At 35.9% G+C, this 25,256-nt stretch overlaps 1 protein-coding gene across 5 annotated transcripts in view; it reads right to left on the bottom strand.

Moving 5' to 3' along the window:
• LOC110466282 (FMRFamide receptor-like) overlaps nt 1-25,256 on the bottom strand; it is a 61,060-nt gene that overhangs the window by 13,188 nt on the left and 22,616 nt on the right. Inside the window, exon 1 of one of the 5 annotated variants that reach the window (XM_021522683.1) lies at nt 16,815-17,947. The exons of 1 other annotated variant lie outside the window; for it this stretch is intronic. The gene's annotated coding sequence lies outside the window, so the exon portion shown is untranslated. Of the gene's footprint in view, nt 1-1,708; nt 1,757-8,922; nt 8,945-16,814; nt 17,948-25,256 lie in introns of those variants that run through there. 3 more of the 5 variants (XM_021522685.1, XM_021522687.1, XM_021522686.1) reach the window with 3 other exon arrangements.

Here is a 25,256-nt window from a genome sequence, read left to right as displayed (position 1 = left end):
CACCACTAATCAGGACAGACATGTTTCTGCACATCAGTGGCAGGTCTTTGTCTGTTCCTATTACTGTTCTAAATTATAGAACATTCAATCCTAATAAAGGCATTTTGTATTACCGATATCATAATTGACTAATGATAAAATTCTACAGTGAGTTCCATACACCATATTTGTCATATCTAGTGCCTAAGACTCTTGAAAATTCAACTGAGGGAAGCACTTACTGACAAAAGGTTGTGGCAGTGATGGTAAAGGTGACATAACTGTCAGAGACATTCCCAGGGAGAATTTCAAACAACTCCCTTTTTTCTAAAGCAGTATTTTCAGATTGCAACACTGCAGTGTCCAATGCTAAGAGTACATAGTACTTTATACGTAGTTTGTTAACTGGAGGGGGTCAGAATGGAGGGTGTTGGGAAAAGGGGCACAAATAACATTAAATAAGTGTTGAAAAAAGCAGAGGGGTGTGAATTATGCTTCACTGACATAATACTATCATACTATAGTCAATGTTGCTGAACTGAACAAACTTTAAACCACAAAGTTAAAACTAAAATTTCATAAGCTCAAATCTCTCTCATGTATTTTACAGTAAATCACAAACACAATATATCCACCGCTTACCCTGACTTAAGCGCATTACAAGTTTCTTCCTTCACATTGCAATAACCTCTACGGCTTACCCTGACTTAAGTGCATTACCAGTTACTTCCTTCACATTGCAAGAACCTCTACGGCTTACCCTGACTTAAGTGCATTACCAGTTACTTCCGTCACATTGCAATAACCTCTACGGCTTACCCTGACTTAAGCGCATTACAAGTTATTTCCTTTACATTGCAAATATAAATATAAATTTTATTTATTTAACAACAATTATGAAACAAGTTATTTCAACTTATATTAATCACTCTTGTTGGCCCGGATGTTAGCGCCTGGGGGTCTTAGTGTGGGAGGAAACCGGAGTACCTGGAGAAAACTCACGTGGTCGGGCAGGTGACCCCAACCTTTTCACGTCCGATCGGGGAATTGAACCCTGGCCGCCTTGGTGAAAGGCAAGTGCGCTATCCACTGCACCACCCGACCACCCACATTGCAATAACCTCTACGTCTTAATTTGCTATGCATAATTATAGGAAACAGCATAAGACATGTTCCATTTCAATACAAGTAGCACATATACATTATACATCAATAAGTTTCATTGGAACAGTCATCAACATTGCTAACTGCTTGGACTTTTTCTTAGACATATCTTGTTTCTGCTCAATCCAAAATATATGTTCCTAAGGTAGTCAATTTTAATTTGTGTGCTATGTAGTCAATTTTATCCAGAATCCAAAGTGAAGGTAGGATGGGGGATGAGTCATTGAATTTGTAGGTGTAGGGGATATATCGCAACTCTACCCCTGGGTGAAGCAGTGGCATATTCCCAAAACCTGCACATGACGGTCTTTATTAATGTACAGACTTGAATTATTTTATTCCTGTCATTATATTTAGTGTAAAATAGTAAGTGTTATGATTCATATACGTGAATCTATTGATTAAAATATCCAAGAGGCATGAGACATCGCGTTTATAAGTAATACGAGAAATCAAAAAAGCTTTTAGAAGTGTACAAAGAATGAGAGAACAGTTAAAGGTATATGACACCAGAGTAACACCATATACTAGGCTGACTGGAGGCCAATGTATAACTTTGACTTACCAGAAAACTGTGTTAGAAAATCCACATCATGTAAAGGAGGAAGGAAAGTGCTGATTAGAGATTTTAATTGTTAATACGGCTTAAGTATGTACTGCTTACCCAGGCGGACGTGACGGCTCAGACAATGCACAATGTACACCACCGCGAGCTGCACAAAAACACTTCACTTTGATATCTTATTAGAAATTGAGCTATATATATATACAATCTGCTTAACGGTGAAATGTCCTAGATTGATACAAACATGATCCATGTATATGATTTAAGTATTTCAAGTTGATTTCTATGATCCACTCAGCTGCCCTTATATATGTCCTCATCTGTAATTAATATGAAGTGCACCTATGAAGCCCCTCCCTTTAATCCATTCCTGTCATACACTATCTACCTCCTTCTAAATTCTTTCTCTTAATTTCGTTTGTTACCCTCCATCCTGTCACATATACCCCCATTGTGTACATAACCCATCAGATCCTTCCCTAACCCTTCCTGTGTGATACATTATCCTCCGATAACTACTCCCCTAACCCTTCCTGTGTGATACATTACCCTCCGATAACTACTTCCCTAACCCTTCCTGTGTGATACATTACCCTCCGGTAACTACTCCCCTACCTTTCCCCTATATCTTTCCCGTACCCTTCAATACATTACCCTCCCTCTCAGCTTTTTCTTTACCCCTCCTGTGTGAGATTGTGCTCTCCACGTCCTCCCTTAACTCTTTCCCTTTTCGATATTTTACCAATTAACCCTCATTTTCTGGGCCCCCTCTATAGTTTATTGCCCTTCAACCCCTCTTCTGACCCTCCTCCATGATGGCTTCAGGCCCCCCCCCCCCTCTTTACCAGACATTTGTGATACATCAAACCTAATTTTCTGGGCTCTCATCCGTCCCTCTGTGACAAATTTCTCTCTAGGCCCCTTCCTTACCCCTCCTATGTGATATACTCCCCCATCCTTGTTTTCAGGGCTTTTCCCCTATGCACTAGGTCCCTGTGGTTGTCCTATAATGACGGGCCTGTTGAAGCCATGTGCATTCTGATAAAAGATAACAGTTGGCCATTAAAATGTTTGATGTTTACTGGAAACATCCACAAAGTAAAAAACCTCAAAAAACTTATATTTAGTTGCAATTATATTTCAGAGGATAGAGATACGGAAAGGTTGGTCTAAAAGTACAATCTGGTAAAACACACAGAAAGCTTGGGATGACGTACATACTACAGGGGAGACTGAGGAAAATAAAGACTATTCAGGGAACAAATTCAATACCTTCGGTGTCAATACATATATGGTACAATAGACCTAAAAAGTTATAGTGACATGCGACAAATATTAATTCTTGAACATTTAATTCATATAGAAGAACTGCCAAGAATTATCTCATGTGAATGGCCCTACGGATTACACAATGATATACATAATGTTGCCGCATCATTCTCCCGATTCCCATTTAAAAGCTGAGGGAATGAGTGGACACTTTACTGCTACAAACAGTATCATGTACACAGAGTCGTTGTTTCTAAATCATGCCATACATGAATGTAGGTAAATCTGTAAAGCACCTCCACCAAAATATCCAGACTCACAGATTCAACAAAACAGTGATACTTTGGAAGAGACTATCTAAAGTCTTTTAGGAACTGAAACACTGTTTATATTTATCCAGGGATTTGACTTATTCATACAGAATGGGTAAACGCCATACATTATCACATAGTTTCAGCACCATACAAATAAAAATCAATTGCAGCAAGAATTTAGGGAATATCTCTGAGAGAAATAGAAACGATTTTGATTGCATTGGAAGCTGCAATATGAGACTAGAGACATACAAGTGACATATCATATCCAGGAGACTAGAGACATACAAGTGACATATATATCATGCCCAGGAGACTAGAGACATACAAGTGACATATCATACCTAGGAGACTAGAGACATACAAGTGACATATATATCATACCCAGGAGACTAGAGACATACAAGTGACATATCATGCCCAGGAGACTAGAGACATACAAATGACATATATATCATACCCAGGAGACTAGAGACATACAAGTGACATATATATCATGCCCAGGAGACTAGAGACATACAAATGACATATATATCATACACAGGAGACTAGAGACATACAAGTGACATATCATGCCCAAGAGACTAGAGACATACAAGTGACATATCAAGCCCAGGAGACTAGAGACATACAAATGACATATATATCATCCCCAGGAGACTAGAGACATACAAGTGACATATCATGCCCAGGAGATACGGCACACCTGTGTAGATCCCGATAACAAGGGAGGAATCCCAGCTTTAACATTATTTCAGATTAATAGGGTTATTAATTTTGGAGATTAAAACAAATTAACAAAAAGGAAAAAAAATGTAATTAAACATCATTTTCACTACAAAATTCCAGTTGATTTGATATTCAATTTGTAATTGCTACATTGCTCTCTATTTAAAATGCACCAAGTTTATAAGTCACCCTAACATACAGCAACAGCCATCCTCATCCAATTAATGGTTGATTATAACTTTCAATATAAATTCCCCTTTATCATGCTATGATCAGTTCTAATCACAATCTCTGCCTTAACCCAATCTGGCAGTGTAAAACACTGTTTACCTGACCCTGCAGTAACCAACTAGTAGCATTTTATGTTACCTGTATATGTCTTACCCAGTAGTAACAAATTGTTATGTAACACCATTTGTCTGACCACCAGTAACATTTTATGTTACACTGTATATCTGACCCAGCAGTAACATGCTATGTTACACTGTATATCTGACCCAGTAGTAACATGCTATGTTACACTGTATATCTGACCCAGCAGTAATCTGTTGTGTTACACTGTATATCTGACCCAGCAGTAGCATGTTGTGTAACACTGTATATCTGACCCAGCAGTAACCTGTTGTGGTACACTGTATATCTGACCCAGCAGTAGCCTGTTGTGTTAAACTGTATATCTGACCCTGCAGTAGACTGTTGTGTTACACTGTGGATCTGACCCATCAGTAGCCTGTTGTGTTACACTGTATATCTGACCCTGCAGTAGACTGCTGTGTTACACTGTGGATCTGACCCAGCAGTAGCCTGTTGTGTTACACTGTATATCTGACCCTGCAGTAGACTGTTGTGTTACACTGTGGATCTGACCCAGCAGTAGCCTGTTGTGTTACACTGTATATCTGACCCAGTAGTAACCTGCTATGTTACACTGTATATCTGACCCAGTAGTAACATGCTATGTTACACTGTATATCTGACCCAGCAGTAACCTGCTATGTTACACTGTATATCTGACCCAGCAGTAGCCTGTTGTGTTACACTGTATATCTGACCCAGCAGTAGCCTGTTGTGTTACACTGTATATCTGACCCAGAAGTAACATGCTATGTAACACTGTATACCTGACCCTGCAGTAGCCTGTTGTGTTACACTGTATATCTGACCCAGCAGTAACATGCTATGTTACACTGTATATCTGACCCAGTAGTAACATGCTAAGTTACACTATATATCTGACCCAGCAGTAACCTGCTATGTTACACTGTATATCTGACCCAGCAGTAGCCTGTTGTGTCACACTGTATATCTGACCCAGCAGTAGCCTGTTGTGTTACGCTGTATATCTGACCCAGCAGTAATCTGTTGTGTTACACTGTATATCTGACCCAGCAGTAGCCTGTTGTGTTACACTGTATATCTGACCCACTAGTAACCTGTTGTGTTACACTGTATATCTGACCCACTAGTAACCTGTTGTGTTACACTGTATATCTGACCCAGCAGTACCCTGTGGTGTAACACTGTATATCTGACCCTGCAGTAGCCTGTTGTGTTACACTGTATAGCTGACCCAGTAGTAACATGCTATGTTACACTGTATATCTGACCCAGCAGTAACCTGTTGTTACACTGTATATCTGACCCAGCAGTAGCCTGCTATGTTACACTGTATACCTGACCCAGCAGTAACCTGCTATGTTACACTGTATATCTGACCCAGCATTAACATGCTATGTAACACTGTATATCTGACACAGTAGTAACATGTGGTGTAACACTGTATATCTGACCCAGCAGTAACCTGTTGTGTTACACTGTATATCTGACCCAGCAGTAATCTGTTGTGTTACACTGTATATCTAACTCACTAGTTATATGTTGTGCTACCCTGTATCCTCCCCACTAAGTAACATATTATGCTACCCTGTATCTTTAATCAGTTGTATGTTATAAATAGTTACAATATATAGCTAACTTTATGAGTAACATGTTATAAACAGTTATATTATATAGCTGACCAATTAGTAACATTTATAAATAGTTACATTATATAGGTGACCAATAAGTAGCATGTTATAAATAGTTACATTATATAGCTGACCAATTAGTAACATGTTATAAATAGTTACATTATATAGCTGACCAATTAGTAACATTTATAAATAGTTACATTATATAGCTGACCAATAAGTAGCATGTTATAAATAGTTTCATTATATAGCTGACTAATTAGCTACATGTTATAAATGGTAACACTGTTTAACTAACCAATAAATAACATGTTATAAATAGTTACATTACATAGCTGACCAATTAGTTACATGCTATAAATGGTAACATTATATAGCTGACCAATAAGTAACATGTTACAAATAGTTACATTTTATAGCTGACCAATTAGTAACATGTTATAAATAGTTACATTGTATAGCTGACCAATTAGTTACATGTTATAAATGGTAACACTGTTTAACTAACCAATAAGTAACATTATAGTTACAATATATAGCTAATCAATGAGTTACATGTTATAAATAGTTACATTATATAGGTGACCAATAAGTAACATGTTATAAATAGTTACATTATATAGCTGACCAATTAGTTTCATGTTATAAATGGTAACATTATATAGCTGACCAATTAGTTTCATGTTATAAAAGGTAACACTGTTTAACTAACCAACTATTAACATAGAGCCAGTGGTAATTGTTTTATAATAGTGTATAAGACATGAAACAGGAATCCTTTTGGTATTATAGAACTACATTTAGCAACAGATTAGAAACACTTACCTTGCTATATCACAACAGTACAATTGTGTTGGACACATAGATTCTGAATAATGAAAGGAAATTGAAAGGGTCCTATTTTCAGTACACTAGGCATGCAGCAACGTTTTCCCTCAAAAATACTAAGTTGCTGGATTGTGTAGTTTACTGATGGCTACACCAACCCTTTAACAGGTGCCCCCAGCCTCAGATGTCTGAAGACATCGTTAAAAAGTGATTTCACATCTACTGGAACCTAATTATATATAAATAGCATATAACAAATGGTGGGAGGATCTGCTAATTCATAGCACTATTCCAATTACAGTCCGTCAGTCACCACTACACAGGTGGGGGAGGTATTCAGAAGGAAACAAACCTCAATGTTTGACACACATATCAAACGGTGCTAACGGGTGTTGTTTTGTTTTTCAATACAGATCATCATTAATCATACTATATATTATAAAGTACAGCTGTAAAACTATCTAATTAGAAATTCAAAACAGGATTCATTTCATAAAAACTTGAACTCCTTACTTTTACATTAAAGATGTTGTAAATTAAAGTGCTCGTTTATTCTAATGTTTTTGTTGTTATTATCAACCAGTCCATATGTGCTTTATAGCCTATGACTGTAAAAACAGGATAATTACAGCACACATTTATCCATCAATCATTGCGGGGCAACTCAGGTGTTACTAGGGGAGATAATTCTGTGGTTTATACGTTTTGACATTTGACACAGTATATATGTCTGATTTATAACTCAATGTCCATGTATTAGGTATATCTCTAATTCTCAGTATCTGTATATAGAGATCACAGTATACCTGACAATATATGTGTAAAACATCACAGAAAATGTGTAATGCATCACACAAAATGTGTGAAACAAGTGCAAAACATCACACAAAACGTGTAAAACATCACACAAAACGTGTGAATTATCACAGAACATGTGTAAAACATCACAGAATATGTGTAAAATGTCTGTTTCCATGAACTAGTAATACACTTAATGACATTCTGTGAGTGGTTTATATCTCATGATTAATCAAAATAAATATTCTACATTTTAAAAATAAATAGTTGCAGATAGTCCATATTTATTCAAAATACATTTTACCATGTCCAAATAACTAAGCAGGAAGTCGATAATTTTGAGAAGAAAAGATTTTATAGATTTTAAATGACCTAATTAAACCTAAACTGTAAATTTGTATTTTCATACCAAGGAACATATAACTCAGTGGTCAGGTACGAAGAAAACATGCATCTATAACAAGGTATCTCAAACTATACTCAGATCAACTTAGGGGATGTAAAAAGCTCAGGACATTCTATAGAGTATGTGGAGGTCACAGATCTGGTGGGTCAAGGAGACTTCTATGAACTGTTCCCCTGGAAATAAGTGTATCAGGAACATAAATTAAGGTCAAAGAGCCCAGGAACCTAACAATGCAGATTTGTCAAGGAAACTTCAATAAGCTGTTTCCCTGGTAATAAGTGTATCAGGAACATAAGTTAAGGTCAAAAGGCCCAGGAACCTAACAATGGAGTTTGTCAAGGAAACTTCAATATGCTGTTTCCCTGGAAATAAGTGTATCAGGAACATAAAAGGTCAAAAGGCCCAGGAACCTAACAATGCAGATTTGTCAAGGAAACTTCAATATGCTGTTTCCCTGGAAATAAGTGTATCCGGAACCTAACAATGCAGATTAGTTGTTATCTGTATAACCACAGACTGAGTATGGGCCATCTTACAGACTTCCCTGGCCACAGACATATATGTACATAAACCCCCTCATCTTAAATGTAGGCTCACTTATAAAACACTTCTCCACATTTGTTCACATTTCCACATACTTTAAGTTTTATGAGTTTTTACAATTATAAGTCTACATTTATTTTTAGTGAAAAAAAATGCTTTATCACCAAACGTTGAAGTATAACCTGACGTCATCTGTATTAATATATTAAAGTTATACTATTGGATTGTTTTTCTTGTGATGTCACAAGTGTTGTGTACGTTAATGTCCATAAACACTATGAACTAAGAGATAATCTCTTGCAGTTATAATAGGAAACAGATCTATAAAGGGTGGGAGAAATCTATGATATAACTTACTGATTTCCAGGTCCAGCCTCCTTGGGACATAGCCTAGAAAACTTGTCATCACCATCACCTACCATCACCTATGTTCACATTGACATCGTTATTCATGGTGGCTTTACATATATGACTGCTAATTTAGCAGTGATGAGTGTGTGATGGACATAAGGGTCAGACTTGACCTGTCTCTGTATACATGTCAAAGAGGCCTTTGTACAGCTGAAGTAAAATNCTCACACACTTTAACTCATTCACCCCTGAAGACACGTTTGAACTCTTCCAATTCATAATGAATGTTCAGGGGTGAATGACTTAATTTTCACCTTTTTTACCCTTTATGAGGAGTGCACACTTCTCATGACAGCAACAAAAAATATATGTTGATCATATGTGAAGAATGAAAATAACACTTTATTAATATGGATTTTACTGGTAAAAGGTCAATGACCATGATCATGACCGAGCAAAAGTTTCCTGGGGTCATCTACTAATATTGTATCCCCATTGTGTTGACTTTGTTTTTATTCCTTAATTTCTTTCTTTTCTGATTAATGATACAGAATTTTATAAAGCATTAATTAAAAACAAGTTATTCTATATTTAAACACGAGACCTGTTACATGGAATTTTTTATGTTCTATAGCACTGTGTGAACTACTGTTGTATATCCCCACTGTATCACCAAATACAAACCACACACCACCACAAGGAAACCACAATTCTTAATGAAAAACTCATGAATTTTCATGATATATATTAATACTGGACAAGTTAACAATGTTTATTGTCAGTGTGGTTTCATTTTACACATAATCAAGTCGTATGATAGAGAGCGGTATCCTGCCAAGACATACATCACTGTTAGTACAACAAAATGCTTTCCATCGTGAATTTTTAACTGCTAATTTTTCAAAAAGGATCCCAAGTGATAAGGAAATGCATGCAGACTGGTGTTATTTATAGGGGATATCTGTTAGGACGGGAGTGACCTCCCTGTGTAGAAGATTAGAATGACTTCCTCTATCTCGCCTCACCGCATGGGATTAATGGATAATCGTTAATCTCTCACACATAGTACATGTACATGCAATACCATGAGGAAGTGGTTCTAACATATATAGTAATTTAACACATATGGATTCCATTCCAGGATGATATAACTCAGGAGATATTAAAATGAAAATGTATAATACTAATTTTTTTCACTTCCTTAACCTATATATATTCTATATTCAACAAGGCACTTTCTAATAATGATTTTTTTGTCTTCAATTCTTTCATCTTTTTATAACTTACTCTTCAACAAGATGTTTAGTCATCCTGAAAGTTTCACCAGGGCAAATATTTTATCAGTGTTTTTAGCACTTAAATTTTTTCAACAGCCTGTTCCTAAATGAATTGGAAAAAATGTAGCATTATTTTCGCTGAAATTGGGAGGATGTTCCTAATTTTTTTATTTTTCTTCATTTTCGAAAAAATTCAGCGCGTTTTTGCTAGGGGACGCAGCCTTTGTTCGGAGGACGGTATGTCTATACTAGGCAAAAACATCAATGTCTATTCAACCTAGTGAGTGCCCGATCCCTTACAAACACCCATAATCCTTTCTCTGGTCGGTATGTCCCACCTGTTCACCAAAAGTATTTGGAAAGTTGTGCAATCACCTTAATTTAGTGCCCAGCTGGATGCTTGTTTGGGCAAACATGACAAGTGTTACAATACAGATGTATACATGCACCTAAATTTTTCTGCAGTATATGAAAAAATTCAGCAAAAAATTTCATATCCAACCCATCTTAATGAGGACAGTCATGTTTAATTAGATCACCAATCCTACGTTTCTCAATGGACTGGTACCGACAAGGGGGTATGTTTACTGGTTGATTTAAAATTGAGGTTAAGACAGAATTCGACAGGAAGTGTAATACATTCCAGGATTCAGTATCTTTAAAACCTTTTTTTCATTTTAGGAGAGATTAAAACAACATTTCTGTTTCTCTATACCATAGACTGATCCGCCTTACATCACGAAGTACTCTTAGCGGTGAGAAAGTTTAACCAGATAAACCACTCCAGGCACTGTCTTCAATCAAGCACTCTTAGGTCCCTTATTTATATTTTCAAATCAGTAATCTTCAGGAATTTGTAAACACCAAACTGTATTGTTCTCTCCACTGGAGAAGATACTGTGTTATCTGCTAGCCATTGTTCGTAACCTGATACACATGCTGTTCTGTGGTTTACATTGATGTGGAGCGGTTAACAAAACCAGAGATTACCAATCCTATATCAATACAACTTAGTCATGTACTGTCAGCATCCCCTTGTACCAGGCTTACACCAAGCCTTCCCCCTGCAGGTCAGTAGGTCATTAATCAGGCATAGGAATATAAAAATAATACAAATATTTCCTAAACCTATAGGTAACATTACACATATAACATTGAACTAGTCTGATTGTGATTAAATTAACATCACCTAGTTGATACAATGTATAATTAATAAATGCATTTACCACTCTTATCAGTGATCAAGGCAGCATCATCCTGTTACACAGGTATATACCAGCCCTACTTGTGATCAAGGCAGAGCCACCTTGTTACCACTCTAACCTGTGATCAAGACAATATCACCTTGTAATACAGGTATATTATATACCACTCCTATCTGTGATCAAGACAATCTAACCTTGTTATACAGGTACATGTATATACCACTCCTATCTGTGATCAAGACAATCTAACCTGGTTATACAGGTATATACCACTCCTATCTGTGATCAAGACAATCTCACCTTGTTATACAGGTATATACCACTCCTATCTGTGAACAAAACAATCTCCCCTTGTTATACAGGTATATACCACTCCTATACATGTATGTGATCAAGACAATCTCACCTTGTTATACAGATATATACCACTCCTATCTGTGATCAAGACAATCTCACCTTGTTATACAGGTATATACCACTCCTATATGTGATCAAGACAATCTAACCTTGTTATACAGGTATATACCACTCCTATCTGTAATCAAGACAATATCACCTTGTAATACAGGTACATACCACTCCTATACGTGATCAAGACAATCTCACCTTGTTATACAGGTATATACCACTCCTATCTGTGAACAAAACAATCTCACCTTGTTATACAGGTATATACCACTCCTATCCGTGATGAAGGCAGCGTCACATTGTTACCAGCCCTATCTGTGATCAAGACACCATTATCCAATGATAGGTGTATCTTTACTTCCCCTATACCTTAAAATCTCATCACGCTAATTGTGGTTTATATGTTGGTATCGATGATGCATAAATGTGTGAAGTTAGTCAAAAGACTTATTATAAATTCAGTTTAACTGAGGAAACCACCTTACATACATATGATTAAAAGACATGAATTTGAATATGCAAACTTAACAGCTGATTAGTGAACAGTTTATCAACAATGGGAGTTAATTAAGGTCGAATGATTCAATCCTCCTTCATAATTGGTGTAATATGTGTTACAGATGGACCTAGGTGTTTGTTAATACTGTCCCGGTGTGTAGTAACTAATGTCACAAGCAGATCCCAGTTCAACATATTCAACCTGATAGTTGCACTGGGCACTTAGTAATTTGGCAGAATCAGGAAAATTGTACCACCTACAAAACATCCAATTAAAAAGCCACAGTTACATCTAGGGATTGGTTTTGTTTTGTTTTATTGGGTTGCATTTGAGTGTCCTATTAACAGGAAAGGTTATTTGAGGATGTACCGTCATGTGTGTAATGTATGCATGCGTGCAGGAGACAGAAGCAAGTGTGTGTATTTGCCTCCTTGTAACAGTGCGGATCCTTCATCGTGCCAACTTTAGAGTGCTACTTCAATGAAGTACCATGCTGAAGGCACTCCATATAATATTCCACCTGACCACATTATACTGACCACGGCTGAACTAGTGGATACGATTACCCTAAATACTGTGATTACCTAATACTGAATGTTTAGCAGGGAACAGTAACTACCATTTGAAGGACTTAGGTATGTCCCTGCTTGGGGAAAGAATGCATTGCCTTTCTCATATGGGTGAAAACATTCAACACTGAAGCCATAGGTGCCAAGTAAAGAGCTTGGAAGCATAATGATCAGAAGGTATAAGAGAGAAAAGAAAAAGATCCCACATGTTACAATGACTGCAGCAGATTTATTTTGGTTTGGTTATAAAAGCTAGAAATTAAGCCAATCCAAAAATTCTGCAAGGGGGCGGGGGAGGTCCTCACATTCGTTTCCTCTTACAATAAGTAGTGGGTACCAGTTCTTTTCTTTTCTCAATCCCTGACCTGCAGGGATGTATAAAGGATGGGGCACTTATTTCAGCTGAATATGGCATATAAATTAATAACACTTTTATACGTATTAAAACACTTTTTGGAATTTCTGAAATTTTGGAGATATAAGTTCATGTATTCCTCATTGGCACGACAAAGACTTAATGCTAGAACTCAGGAGAGGAACATTGGATATCATGTTAAAAGTACAGAGGATTACCAAGTATACAGTGACCAGTACAACTGTAGGTTAATGATAATACTAAATGATACGGAAATCAGTATCATGGGGACATAAAATAGGAAAGGAAGTATGTGGAATTAACTGACTTATAGATTGTGATAATTACATTCATCTCTCTGTAAACAAGGAGCAATCATCTCCTCATATAGAATTATCATCAAGTTTGTCTAAGATGTTAAATGTGAAACATCAAACCCAGAATTATAGACACACCTGGACATATTGTAATTGACACGTGGAATGTTCTATTTACCTGTTATAGGAATCAACCTGGAGATTGAAGGTCGGGGTCAAGGCTAACACTTATCATCTGTTAATGTCATCTTCCATGATAATCTACACCTGATTTAAAGGTACCAGAAGCACTGAAATAGACATGTTCCAATTTCCCATTTCAATTTTCTGTTATTTAGCATACATACATGAACAAATTTAGGCAATTAGTTGTGACTAAGCTGTTTATTTATCATGTGTGTGTATGCAGTATTCTACCACTGCCAAATCTATCATGTTATAATATTTTATAACTTTCTTGCTTCCAACTTACTTTCATTTATTCATAATGTTTAACTCACATACCTTAAACTTGCTGCATGATGATTTATGATATGTAGAAAATAGATCTGCTTATAATGTATGTAGATTGAGGTCAGGTAAGTACAATGTAGATAGTAAGTGTAAGTCTTAAACTTTAACCCATTCACCCCTAAAATTTCATAATAAACTATTCCAATTTTAAATTGAAATTGTTCAAATGTGTCTTCAGGGGTGAATGAGTTAAAAGATAGGTATATACATCATATAGACATACATATATAACAGCATATATTATATCATAGACGAAATTTGGTTAATGCTAAGTTATTAATTGATAGTGGTATAGGGATCCTTAAAGATTTGGTTTACTCATTCACCCCTAAGATTTTATAATGAACTATTCTAACCTTTGAAATAGAAGAGTTTATATGAGTCTTCAAGAGTGAATGATTTGAAAAGGATATAAATTGTAGACATTCTAGTACTGTTTATAAAGAATGGTCTGCAGAGACATGGTCTGGTCTGAATGTTCGGGGTATAATACGTATATACATGTAGCTTAATTTTTACTGAAACAATGCTGCACTGACAGCTAAACCAGAGTAACTTTCCTAGCAGTAAAATCTTCAGTAGATAAAAAATAAGTATATGTTGACTGGTATGAAATACCACGTAACAAACAGTTAACAATTTAAAATTCTTCCTTAGTTTCAAAATAAACCCATTGTCTCATCCGACATACACATATTTCAATATATTTTAAACAAAGGATTATAAACAGAAGTTTCCCCTAATTAAGGATGTATGATTGTATACCGAGGAAATAAACAATTTGAAAACTCAACAATAGGTTAAGTAATACTTAACATTTATTCACCTTAATTGTTATTGAGAGCGATGAATTATGTATAATTTCTCAACACCATGACAGAAGTTTGAAAAACGAATGACAATGATAAATAATATGAATCATAGTAGTTTGTTATTCATTTGTGAATATTTTTTTTAAAACAATACCATATTTGACCTAGGCTCTCTACGGTATCCCTTCATCACAGTAGACTGAGTACTTCCCAACCTTTTGAAATTTCCATTGAGGAGATTCAGAATGCTCAATTATAAAAAAAACATGTGTGGATACAACCTCAAAGAAAAAATGAACACTTAACAATGACATCTTTTGAGTTGTTTTCCAGATGAAATCATCAGATCTTCGAATCTAGGAAAGGTTTAGAAAATGCACAGGTTAGAAATATTAAATTTAGGGTCTGAAATTAGGAGTCTTCCTCTAAAATAGGGACAGTAGGTCAGTTTGTTGCTGACATATTTGAAAAATGTCTATTGCGGTTTATTTCTGAGAATTTTTGAAGGTTCTGCAAACAGTCATCATTTATTGGGTTTAACAGTGATTCACTATGAAAACACACATAACTTTTTTCCTCCATATGATATTTTTGAAGGAAAAAATATGTAAATATTCATACGGATGTAACTTACGTATAAAAAAAGTGTTTGACTATATAAGATAATGGAAGCTGAGAGCTTGTTGACTGGCCCTGTGGCACTTAGTTAGCCTTACACTGACATACAAATTAGCGTGTACCCCCTAATATGTCAATATCACTAAACAGCTACTGAATATCTCATTGTCTCATCAAGTCGTATAATTTATTCACATGTCTTAACGCTATAGCATAAGCTCCTAATTATAATCAAACTAATGCTAATTGATAGGTAAATATCCCTGCCCCACTTGTCAATTTAGTCAATTCAGTTTTAATTTTTTCCCCCAAGAAAAGCTGACAGAATAATCCATATTGCGATATAAATAGATGTGAGAATAAGCAACACTGCAACACTTCATTACGAACTATGTGAGGTTTAATGATAGGTTCTATATTGAATAAATGATGGATACAGATTCCTCGAAGATTTGTCACTGTCTGACGAGATTTGTCAGTGTTCATCACACCACCAAGGCTACATTAAACACCGAATGGAATAATAGTCCAATTATAACCACAGCTTTATAACTTAACTTAGTAATAAATGTTTGTCATTTCAATAAAACATTATAAACACGTAACTTGTAACAAATCAACAAGGTTACCATAGTGTAGCAATATTTTGTAGTCCTTGAACTATTTTATTTTTAGATCTTTAATTAAGTTGTTAATCAAGATCAGGTTTTCTCAATCAGTCTGTATATAAATGTTCAGAGACAATGTTACGGATCAATAATATGAAGCTGGATTATTAATGAAATGGTGTGATATGGAGAAAACTTCAAATTGTCAACAAACTGTGGTATATCAGCTGCCTTTATTGTTAGTGTTATTATAATTAAGTACAGGTGAGAGAACAGATTTTCTATTTAAAATCAATTTTATCTAAACTTTTAAGTTTCATTTTCAACATAACTACCATTAACGAATAAGAGAAGATTATTATCATTTTGTACAGCAGCCGTACTGCTATATCATGTAAACTCATCACGATTTTATTTCAGTTTTGTTTTGAACATAGCAATGCATATAAGATAAAATCTATCCGAGCTACTTAAGAGATAAGATCTGGGCAGCATCAGTGTTATCGTAATAGCATGGTTTAAATAGGTTGAATTGAACATTCACATAACATCACATCTGACGTCCCATCCCGTTCACGTAACCAATTTGATGAACCATCCCATTCATTAAAGGTCTCTGCAGTCCCACTCCTATGATTCCCTACTCATACACACTGTAACAATCTGTATTAACAAATTTAAAAACAATTGGAAACTTTGACTTGAAGAAAAACTTACCGTACCTGTAGATGTGAGTGTAGTCCAGTACGTATGTGTCGGTCAGTTAAACTGGACACACAGATGACCAGTGGAGTGAACTATAATATTCCATGGTTTGTATAAACACTTTCATCCTCCAGGAAACCTAGCCCGCTGATCTCTTACATTGTTAGGTCCACAGGCTAACACTTATAGACAGCAACATGGGATGGCAGTAGAGATTAATACCTTCTATTAACTACCCAATAATAGACCTAAACATTGATCCTGGTGTGTATATCCTCCAGCTTCCATACTCGTTACCTGTGAGCTACCTATGTAGGATAGTATATATATATACTTCAGCAGTCTATTAACATCACCTAAAGGCTGGGGGGACCTGTTATACACACTGCCCAACCAGCTACGGTATACACACGTGAATGGAAGTGTTCCCCAAGGCAGCAGATATAGGGGCTGTGTAATGTATGGGCTATTACTCCCCAGGTGTCTCTCTAACTATATACACTTAGTTTACCTCCTCAGGAATTTGTTAAAGAAAATTATCAGATATTTCATGTGTTTACTTAAAATTGTTAAAAACAGTAGGACTTCTAATAAACTTTAACGAGACAAACATATGAATCAGGAAGTGTTCCTCTGTAGCAAATTATTATGACATCGGTGTACACCTAGACATGTCTGCTATTATTTCCCTAATTGTCCATGTAATTTGTCCAGTTTTCAGTCTCAAAGTGTCTATATAACTTACAATGTTCACAAACTATATGATTCCTTATAATATTTTGTAAGATATTTTCACTGTTGACAAGAAGTAACTAAGTACTCTCCAGCGACTGCCAGGGTTCCTGGGTGTTCAGTCCAGACATCACATGATAACCAAGAGACTGTTTACTGGCAGATATGGTAAGGAATCTATTCCAGATCTCGACTTCATCTTTTAAAGTTTTCCTCCCGACAATCCAACCCACGGGGTCTGGTGTTTGGTTGAGACAACAGCTGATTATCAGCGATAATGTTTAGGCACTGTTGTAACTATAGACATTTACTATCTTGTGCACCACGACCCTAAAGTGCTCAGGAACGAAACCAGAACTTTAAAGCTGAGATTCCTACCACTGTCGAATGATTCATTGTTATGGATGAGTTTTCGAAGCCAAAGTTCCAACAGAAAACATTGCCCAGTGGTTCTGATGTAATAGATCCACGGCCATGTATGTACATGTATATAAAACTTTCAGACCATCGGATAAGTTTCTTTCAACTTCCTTCACAAATGCCTGAACCTGATAAAGCTTCAGATAAAGTTTACAGAATCCTATAACTTTAAGCTCCCATCAAGCTGACTTTTACAGTGGGCAAATAAATCTCTCCCAGGTCAGACTGCAGCTGATGGCTATCATGCGAGAGAAGCAACATTACCTATACCATTCTATATATAATATCTTATGTGGTAGGTACAACTCTATCCAATCGAAATAAAACTTCCTATATTATCATTCCTATCTGAACATGTTGTTGCCTCTTGAATTAATTTAACATATCATCCTTTTTCTATAGGGTTATAATCACAAGGAAATCTGTTTAATCCATAGGAAAATTTGTAAAATCATTTTTAAATCATATTTTTCGATTTGGATTAAATTTTAATACAATAAAAATCTTTAAAAAACAAACACTGAAAAAAAGAGAGAGGAACAAATCCCAGAGGGCTGTTTAAGTCGGGTAAACATATTTCAGGATGTTTTGGGTGGGGAAAACCCAAAGGGAAGCTGGAAGCAGCGGTAAAAAATCTCTGGGAAGAACAACAACCCGAAAGGTGACCAAAGGGCGACTTTTGAGGGGAGAAAAACATCGCCAGAAGACTGTAGGGAGGGGAGACACCCAAGGGAGAATTAAGCTGTCTTAAGGATGGGATAGAGAAAACTCTGGCATGGCATATGTTGTCGGCCAAGAGGAACAATTGTTATCTACAAATGGCAGTTGTAAACGTTTTAGTTTGCATGCAGATCAGAGGAGCAATAGTTAAATTTGGCGAGTTTTCAATGAAAAACCATTTGGGAGGAAAGGGATTAGGAAGAAATGTAATCTAGTGAGATGTGTAGAGTTTCAGGACTGGTTGTGATAATGATACACATACACTACTGTTAGCCTGCACAACTCACTCCTCTGGTTTAACGCTCAACAACATTTTTTAAAGTTTAAAAATAGTTGATGTCTGATGGTAGGGCGATGTTGCGTCTAATCACGTTATCTCATGGGAGGGTGTGGAGGATGCTTCGTTAGTGTATTAACCAATAAAAATGGCCAGTTTTATTTGTGTGGGAATTTACACATGTTTTTGGACAGCACTATTACTTTGACTACAGTGGACATTTGGACCTTCACCCTAGATAAGATATAAACTGTTGTAACATCTTTATCATCACATTCAGTGGGCAAACATTTGGACTGAAACAATCTAAAGACAATCATGTTGGAATCTAGGAACTACGTGTAAAAATAGCATAAAAATCTTAACTTCCAATAATGTTACAGTATAATAACAGTAATGGTTTTGACAGCAATAGAGCCTAATATAATATTTCTTAACAATTTCAGGCACTTTAAATACATACAAATAATGTAGGTATGTTTAATACAATGTCATATAATTTGTACTTTTTATTTCTTATAATTGGGATTGAAGGAAATAAAGACTTAACTGCAGAGAGGAATTAAATTTTGTATTGTCAATTAATTACCAGTTTTATTAAGCAAAAGATTCAATTGAAGCATCCAAAAGCAAATCATATACATCATTTCATTATCAGGAAATAAGGTAACTTTAATTTTAATTTAATCGACAGTTTGATTTAAAAAAAAATCCAAATGCAACAAATATTTGATTGAACACTCTCAATCATTGCCGATTCATATTCAGTGAAAGCTGTTAAAAAAAATTCCCTTAATCAAAGGTATCCTTGCATAGATGTGCAAAACTAATAAAAAAAAGTCATTTCATCAGCAGAAACATGATGTTCACTACATCATTCTAGTCTGTGTTGGTTGACGGTGGCCAGACATGGTACTGGGAAGATGTTGCCAGTGTCAATCAGCTGTATCTATGCTGTCACTGTCAGCCTTCCCTCAGCCCTCGCACACCTTAACAACATTTCATTTGTATGTATTACCCACCACGATAGTCAAATCAGTGAATTCCTCAAATATATTTTACGTTTGATCAGGTATTGACAGCTTCTACACATTCTTTCCAAAGAAATTTCTTCATGCAAAACGTTTGTAAATTACAAAATGATGTCTACACACAAGGTCAAGGTCATTGCTCGAGAATTCATACTGATGTAGTAGGCCGAGGAATAGCGATAAAGATAGTGCCATCGGTGGGGCTTGAACCCGCGACCCTTGGCTTTCCCTATGGAAAATAGGTATTCATATTTATATGTTCCTTTGGCTATACTTGAATTCATTCTTTAGTATAATTTTAATTTCAAACTTTGGAATGAATACAAAATAATTGACACCAAAGAGTAAATCCTTTGTGCCCGTGATCCAATGGTCAAAGAGGTCAAAGAGGTCACATGAACACTGTACAATTACAGGAAGTTCTTGTTTAGATCAGTCTCTACTTCCTTGTTCAGTGTAATCTGATAAGGTTTCCCCCAAATCTCAAAACAAAGAGAACTATTTATACCTACAACCTATGTTTGATGACAGCTGCAGTGTGTCAGTGTATCTGATGGTGTCCTCCTGTGATTATATCTGACATATGTGTAAAGTGTCAAGGCCTTCAACATCAGGCCTCCCACATCAGGCCTCCCNCCCCCCAAAAAAAAAGTTATTGGGGGAAATTAGGGTACTTGGTTGGTTAAATTGTGGAGGTATTGACCACAAAATATCAAATATCAACGTGAAATAGTTTTTATTAGTCTATTTAAAGTTATGAATCAACTCATATCACTTTTTTTTCCGGGAATTTTATCTTTTGGCAATAGTTTGTTTTACGATAAAAAAAATCTATTTCATCAGAATTTGTATATGATAACTATTTTGGGATGTTTCTGTTCACCTAAGGTTAAAATTAGATAATTTGCCTCTGATAAATCAATTTGCACCTAAAAAAAACCTAAGTCAAATTGATAATGTTACACATAGAAATTCCTAGTGTGATTTTTCGACTGGCTTGCTGTGCCTTCTCAGGGTAAATACTGTGGAATGGTTTTAGATGAAAAGCTGTTAAACCTATTAGAAGATAATAACTACATTTGTAAACTGAAAACACCATGACTTAAGAGTCTTACTAGGTTATAACATAACAGGCTAACACATGAAAACACACAAAGCTACTCTCTTAAACCGCAGGACAATCACAGTATACGACCCAGACTTACCTAGACAACTACAGTTCATAGTTACCTAGACAACTACAGTTCATAGTTACCTAGACAACTACAGTTCATAGTTACCTAGACAATACAGTTCATAGTTACCTAGACAACTATAGTTCATAGCTACCTAGACAACTACAGTTAATAGCTACCTAGACAACTACAGTTCATAGCTACCTAGACAACTACAGTTCATAGTTACCAGACAACTACAGTTCATAGCTACCTAGAAAACTACAGTCCATAGTTTCATAGACAACTACAGTTTATATATAGTTACCTAGACAACTTCAGTTCATAGTTACATAGACAACTACAGTACATAGTTACCTACACAACTACAGTTCATAGTTACCTAGACAACTACAGTTCATAGTTACCTACACAACTACAGTACATAGTTACCTGCACAACTACAGTTCATATTTACCTACATAAATACAGTTCATATTTCCTAGACAACTGCAGTTCATATTTACCTACATAAATACAGTTCATATTTCCTAGACAACTACAGTTCATATTTACCTGCACAACTCCTGTTCATAGTACTAGTTATACCTACACAACTACAGTACACAGTTACCTGGACAACTTCTGTACATGTAGACATGTAGATACCTAGATTAATTCAGTGCAGAGTTACCTAGACAACTAAAGAACATAGTTACCTAGTACCTAGCTAGCTACGCAGACAGCTACATTGCATAATTACTAAGGCAACTTATTTGCATAGTTACGGAGACAACATCTGTTTGTCTAGTGAATATATGTACAACTACTTACTCTATTAATAACTTCTTATATAGGGTGACCTTGTTACCACGACAACTACTTATATAGGGTGACCTTGTTACCACGACAAGTACATATCTAGAGCTACCATGGCAACTACTGAATAATTCATGAATTGACAAGGTTGGCACATAAACATTTATATCTTGGGTATTGCCAATTATATATAGTGATCATGGTATTGTTGGTCATACTCTCTATAACCCTAATTTATATATCAATACCATACAGTACCCTCTGTACTTTCTCTCTGTAGCCCTGGTCTGTGAAGCCATATCATACAGTAGCTATGTGTATCATTCTGATCTTAGTCAAGCCTTTCTGCTATTTGACAGCACCTCCACATTCTCATTGAGATTGTGTGTGAAACTCCATGTTTTAATTACTTCTGTTTTAATCCAAAAAAAACATGTGACTCCTGAAAGTGAATGGAAGGCTGACATTGAAGGAAATACATGTGTTTTTCCTGCTCACCCAATCCTCTATATGAACACACTTGTGATATTTTGTTGCTCATTCATTTCAGACAAATGGGAAGGTGGTTCCATTTGTGACCAAATGTAGAAACATTACTAGATGTTTACAAGAGATGATACTTTCCATTACAAGGACATTACACTGAGATTGGATTTAGAAGTTTTCTCCATAATTAACCTATAAAAGAGCAACCAATAGCTACACATTTTAACCTCCAATATAGACACTCCTAGTTAGGTCAATAATGGCCTCCTTCTGCAAACCTGAATTACTGTACACTGATCCTTTTAATCAATCATTCACACATGTGGTACAATTCATGGAACACATGTATGACAGGATCTCTTTGGCTCTAAAGGTATCCTACATGCAGTATTGCCATGTGATACAGAGGAACTAATGTACAATATACATAAAATAGTTTCTACAGGTTACACTGTCACCTGATACACTGGTTATACCTATACTAATAAAGGTCTACTTAAGTTCTATTATATAAAATTTCAATTGGACCACAATGTACCAACATATATACAATATCAACATCCTAATTTTAGCATTTTTTTAACTTTAACTTATTCACCCCTTAAATTTCATAATGAACTATTCCAACCTTTGAATTGGAAGAGTTCAAATGTGTATTCAGGGGTGAATGAGTTAAACATTGTACTATTTTATGATTGCATTGACATTTCTGGATATTTTTCAATTTGATATATAATTTGAGTGCGCTAATTCATCAATGTGCTTATCTGATTAAAATCAATAAAATGCTAAAATATGTGTCCCCTTAAGTAAGTAATCTTACAGTATCCCATTCACTTTTAAGATACGAGCTGTGAAAATAAGTATTCACAAGTATTACCTGATTAATACATTAAGTAAAAACTATTTTTGGTACAGAAAGTAAAATGAGATAAAACTTCAACTTGTATTTATACAGAGCTGATTATTATACTGGGACAAAATATCATTCATGTTTACCAAAGCTTCAAAGACGCAGTTACATAAGAAATAAGTAAAGATGGCGTACACAAACTTTTCACTTAATAAGTCTTATTAAGTGAAAAGTTTGTGTACGCCATCTTTACTTATTTCTTATGTAACTGCGTCTTTGAAGCTTTGGTAAACATGAATGATATTTTGGTATGTTGATCTAGCGGTATGTTTGGCCTTCGTTGGGATATATTAGGATAGATAAGTGATCTAGCAGGTGTAATGATAAATGACAGGTAGGTCAGCCTAACCCATGGCTGCTGATGGGAGCAGAATGATCCTGTGTGTTGTACTGAAATGTTTTGGTTACATTTTTAGCCAGTTGTAGTCATGGCCTAGTGCACTGAAGGGTGGGGCCAGTTCCCAGCTGATAGCGTTGTCTAGCACATTGCCATCTTATCAGCTTCAAATACAGATATCTTCACATAAATACTGGATATAATGTGTTTGTCAGGATCGTACATACATTGTACAGGACATATCTAAAACTACACCTCTGTTTCCATTACAGCAGTGTATAACAAATGCAATACACCAATTACCTCACCTCTTATCACGGTAGAAAAACAAAAAATCCTGGAAGGCATGATAGAGCAATGATGAGATACTGAAAGTATAATATCAGGTGATAGCAACAAAAACTATATCTGGCTAAAATTATTCACCTATAATAAATCACTTGTACAACATCAATGCAGTTATAAAGGATGTAAGTGATTTGCAGAGTCTTAGTATTTCCCTGTACTCCATCAGAGATAGAATGTCTAAATGACAGACTTAAGTGCGTGACAGGTAAGATACATAAATGTAGTCCTCACAATCAATAACACTTTCAATGTTCCTCTTGATCCCTGACTGGTACAATGTTCCTTTGATCCATGACAGCTACAGTGTTCCTCTTAATCCATGACTGGCACAATGTTCCTCTTGATCCCTGACTGGTACAATGTTCCCAATGATCTATGACTGGTACAATGTTCCTTTTATCCATGACTGGTTCAATGGTCCTTTGATCCATGGATGGCACAATGTTCCTTTAGTCCATGACTGGCACAATTTTCCTTTGATCCTTTAGTGGTACAATGTTCCTTTGATCCATGACAGCTACAGTGTTCCTCTTAATCCATGACTGGCACAATGTTCCTCTTGATCCCTGACTGGTACAATGTTCCTTTAATCCATGACTGGCACAATGTTCCTTTAATCCATGACTGGTAAAATGATCCCAATGATCCCTGACTGGTACAATGTTCCCAACGATCTATGACTGGTACAATGTTCCCAACGATCTATGACTGGTACAATGTCCCTCTTGATCCCTGACTGGTACAATGTTCCTTTAATCCATGACTGGCACAATGTTCCTATAATCCCTGACTGGTAAAATGTTCCTATTGATCCCTGACTGGTACAATGTTCCTTTGATTCCAGGCTGGCGCAACGGTCCTTTTATCTATGACTGGTACAATGTTCCCAATGATCTATGACTGGGACAATGTTCCTTTTATCCATGACTGGTACAATGGTCCTCTGATCCATGACAGCTACAATGTTCCTCTTAATCCATGGATGGCACAATGTTCCTTTAATCCATGACTGGTAAAATGTTCCCAAGGATCCCTGACTGGTACAATTTTCCCAATGATCTATGACTGGTACAATGTTCCTTTTATCCATGACTGGTTCAATGGTCCTTTGATCCATGGATGGCACAATGTTCCTTTAGTCCATGACTGGCACAATTTTCCTTTGATCCTTTAGTGGTACAATGTTCCTTTGATCCATGACAGCTACAATATTCCTC

This window comes from Mizuhopecten yessoensis, unplaced genomic scaffold (assembly GCF_002113885.1).
Source record: "Mizuhopecten yessoensis strain PY_sf001 unplaced genomic scaffold, ASM211388v2 scaffold11127, whole genome shotgun sequence".
In the NCBI taxonomy this organism is placed as follows: domain Eukaryota; kingdom Metazoa; phylum Mollusca; class Bivalvia; order Pectinida; family Pectinidae; genus Mizuhopecten; species Mizuhopecten yessoensis.
The sequence above is the reverse complement of the archived record's forward strand: the minus strand, read 5'-3'. Positions and strand labels throughout refer to the sequence as shown.